Genomic DNA, 4,417 nt, shown 5'->3' on the forward strand with positions numbered 1-4,417 from the left:
TATGTATAATTATTGTATGTACCGAAGTATTTATATCATATCTGTGTCCACCCGAACTTTATACGCGTCTTAACCGACCGTTGGCTTCTCCCTCTTCGGTCAAGGACTGAAAAGTTTTATGTACTCCCCCTGTCGAGAATATCGCTGGTGTTTCCGATAACCAGGCCATTAGGCCATAAGGCTGTAACAGACAAAGAGCACTCAGTGAACTTATGCTATATTACTCACAAAGTGTAAGAAGCATCTTTGAAGAAAATAGTACCCCCACCGATACCTTTCTGTTGTGTGCCAACCATTGTTGAAAACAGTAAGAGTGCGAGCTTACGGCCTCACCCAGTCTGAGGTCTGGCTCGGATGAACCGATCGTGACAATCGCAGAGGTGCTCCCTTTACTCCCTAGCCGAACAATCGGGAACGTAGGGGTAAGCACAGGTGCCAGGCAACCCAGCTTGCAAATCGCTTAAGTCAACATGGTGCATACTGTGGCATAATACACGAAGCCGTACAAGTATAATCATATGCAAGAGGAAAAGCTCCATCAAGGGAGCCCCCAAATAAACGGGGTATTTCAATATGTGCGTCACAAACAAAGTTTGGACAAGGAAGTTTTTGACAAACAACTTTTTGCTAAAAAAGTATAATGCTTGGTTGAACCGAACGAAATTTATAACTGGGAGTTTTTGAGCATGAAAGTGACTTAGATGGTTAATGTGTTCGGCATTGATGACGCGGTCCGAGCTTGGTGCGGGACAAGGTCTCAGCCCCCAAGCCCGATGTGGATGAGCGAAGAGCTCGGCACTCCGAAGAGGTGAAGCCCCCAGTCTAGCCGAGATGATGGAGCAGGTCGCCGGATGACACTGGAGTCTCCGGCCGAGTAGGTTGATGAAGCAGCAATGCGGGGTTGCCAACACAGGGCGGTACTCCAAGGCGACGACACAATTCGGTTGATGGAGGTGGGCGACGAGGACACCACGCCGAGGGGATAGTGCGGCCCGATGTAAGTCAACTGCCTGGACAGTTAAAATAGTGCAAACCAAATAATAATAATAATAATAAGGTGCATAATTAATTTATGCAAAAAAAAGTTTGGTAAATATGGCCTGAGCGCTGAGGCTATCTCGACGGCGTGATGGCATCGTTGCATGGTGATGTCGACGAAGGTCGGCCTGCCCAGGCGACAGCGTGGGACTGGCCAGTCCGACGCCGGGTACAGACGTTAGTAGAGTTTCTTCGCCAAGATAAGGCAGTACACACCAACAGAAAGTATTTTGGGTATAATAATGATAAATGAATGATTTGGAAAACCTGAAAACCTGCAGAGACGACTGTCGACCGAAGCAAACAGACGAACTGATCCATGCGGAATCATGTGTGGTGTGCTGCCATCGAGCCGTGTCAGAGGCGCGAGGTGCGTGGAGACGTCTGTTGAACTATAGGCAAAGAGGCCGGCTTGAATTTGCAATACTGTTGGTCAGGTAGACTACAAATGCCGTACTCTCATGTAACCGCCTGAAAATTTCCTAAACGTTCGCGTCAAGTTGTAGTAATGTGTACCCAGAGTACTAATACTAGTTTTGAAGTGACAATACGAAGATGTCACTGCAGGTACACGCGCTGAGGCGATGCCAACACTAGGTTAACGCATGCCGGACTGACGACATCTGCTCGCCGAAGTGGCGTAGTCGAGGTTAATTATATATCATGCGGCACATCTTGATCGCCTTTAGAACTAGTGGACAAAAACTCCACACGCAGCACCACCCCTGACACTTTCAACTTCACGTGAGGCAGAACTTAGCCCGAATAGCTCTAGCACAACCAGTGCTAGTCTTACGCATGCTTAGATTAGTAGTCCACTATCGGCAGCGTTGATACTAGTAGATTAAAGAAAAAGGGAAAGGAAAGAGAGTGTCCCTGTTGCTGCCGATTTGATCTTTAGTCAAACATGCCCACCTGCGCCGCACTACGTGGGCAGTACGGGTTGCACGCTTGCCTCTCTGATCTCGCTGTAGCACCGCAGCAAATCTATTAACTGTGCCGCTGCAACTTACCAGGATCTTTATGGTACACACGGTAATTCGGATGCGGTGCATATGGTCGCTACCGCTAAAGGAATTATCGATCCGATCTGACTGCACACAAATAACACAACACAGTGGCGATGACTTTGCAGGAGAGAGAAATAATATAGAATAGATCTGACTGAAAAAATATCACCTGATCATCCCATCGATCCGCGACGATCACCCAGCAAGCTCTGAATGAAAGCACCAATGTCGGTTCAATATCCGGCGTATCTCATAGAAGGGGTCCTAAGCTAGGCGTCTTGGAGCGATGGTAACATGGACACGGGGTTTTACCCATCTTCGGGCTCTCTTGATGAGATAATACCCTACATGCTGCTTTTGATTGTATTCATATGGGTGTAGTACAGAGTACATGTATCTACCACGAGATTGTAGTCATGAATATGAGCTTGTCCATTGACTAGCCTGGCCTCGGTTTATATAAGACACCGGAGGCCTAGGGTTTAGGAGAGTCCTTGTCTTGGGCGCCAACTCTTGTGGAGTCTTCCTTGTATGCGACAAGGGTTGTCCGAACTGGCCCATGAGTATGCGGCCATGGGGGTCCTCGGCCCAATCTAGCTGATTGGGAGACGACGTGGTGAGTACCCCCTAGTCCAGGACACCATCAATAACCGACACGTAAATGCACCCCGGGGTTCGTTAATCGTGGAAATCACTGCGGGACGCCAAAACAGTGAGTAATAGTCCATGAAACGGGCCAGAATCAGCCAAAACTACGAGTGTTGAGGACCGGCACGTAAACGCACCCCGGGGTTCGTCAATCATAGAAATCACTCCGGGACCCCAAAACATTGAGTAATAGTCCATGAAATGGGCCAGAATCGGCCAAAACTGTGAGTGTTGATGACCGACATGTAAATGCACCCCAGGGTTCGTTAATCATGGAAATCACTCCAGGACCCCAAAACAGTGAGTAATATTCCGTCAAACGGCCCAGAATAGGCCAAAATTGTGAGTGTTGATGAGCGACATGTAAACGCACCCCGGGGTTTGTTAATCATGGAAATCACTACGGGACCACAAAACTGTGAGTAATGGTCGATTAAACGGGCCACAATTGGCCAAAACTGTGAGTGTTGATGACCGACATGTAAACGCACCCCAGGGTTCGTCAATCGTGGAAAACACTTCGGAACCCCAAAACAGAGTAATAGTCCAAGAAACGGGCCAGAATCGGCCCAATCTGCGAGTCTCGATGACCAACACATAAGCACGTCTTGGGGTTTGACAACCATGGAAATCATTTGGGACCACAAAACGTTGAGTAATAGTCTATGAAACGGGTCAGAAACGACAAAAACCGCGGGTGTTGATGACCAACACGTAAACGCACCCCGGAGTTAGTTAATCGTGGAAATCACTTCGGGAGCCCAAAACATTGAGTAATAGTCAACGAAACTGGCCAGAATTCGCCAAAAGTGTGAGTGTTCATGACCGACACGTAAACGCATCCCGGGGTTCGTTAATCGGGGAAATCACTCTGGGACCCCAAAAAACTAAGTAATATTCCATGAAACGGCCGAGAATCGGCCAAAACTGGGAGTGTTGATGACCCACACATAAATGCATCTCGGGGTTCGTTAATCATGGAAATCACTCCGGGACCACAAAACATTGAGTAATAGTCCACGAAATGGGCCAGAATAGGCCAAAACTGTGAGTGTTGATGACCAACATGTAAACGCACCAAGGGTTCGTTAATCGTGGAAATCACTCCAGGACCCTAAAACAGTGAGTAATATTCCATGAAACGGCCCAGAATCGGCCAAAACTGTTGGTGTTGATGAGCGACACGTAAACGCACCCTGGGGTTCATTAATCATGGAAATCACTACGGGACGATAAAACTATGAGTAATGGTCGATGAAACGGGCCACCATCAGCCAAACTTGTGAGTGTTGGTGACCGACATGTAAACGCACCCAGGGTTCTTCAAGCGTGGAAATCACTTCGGAACCCCAAAACAGAGTAATAGTCCAAGAAACGGGCCAGAATCGGCCCAAACTGCGAGTCTTGACGACCAACACGTAAGCACATCTTGGGGTTTGACAACCATGGAAATCATTTGGGACCACAAAACGTTGAGTAATAGTCCATGAAACGGGTCAGAAACGACAAAAACCGTGAGTGTTGATCACCAACACATAAACGCACCCCAGGGTTCGTTAATCGTGGAAAACACTCCGGGAGCCCAAAACATTGAGTAATAGTCCACGAAACAGGCCAGAATTGGCCAAAAATGTGACTGTTCATGACAGACACGTAAACGCACCCCGGGGTTCGTTAATAGTGGAAATCACTCCGGGACCCCAAAAAAGTGAGTAATATTC

Source organism: Triticum dicoccoides, chromosome 4B, assembly GCF_002162155.2.
Source record: "Triticum dicoccoides isolate Atlit2015 ecotype Zavitan chromosome 4B, WEW_v2.0, whole genome shotgun sequence".
NCBI classification, from domain to species: Eukaryota; Viridiplantae; Streptophyta; class Magnoliopsida; order Poales; family Poaceae; genus Triticum; species Triticum dicoccoides.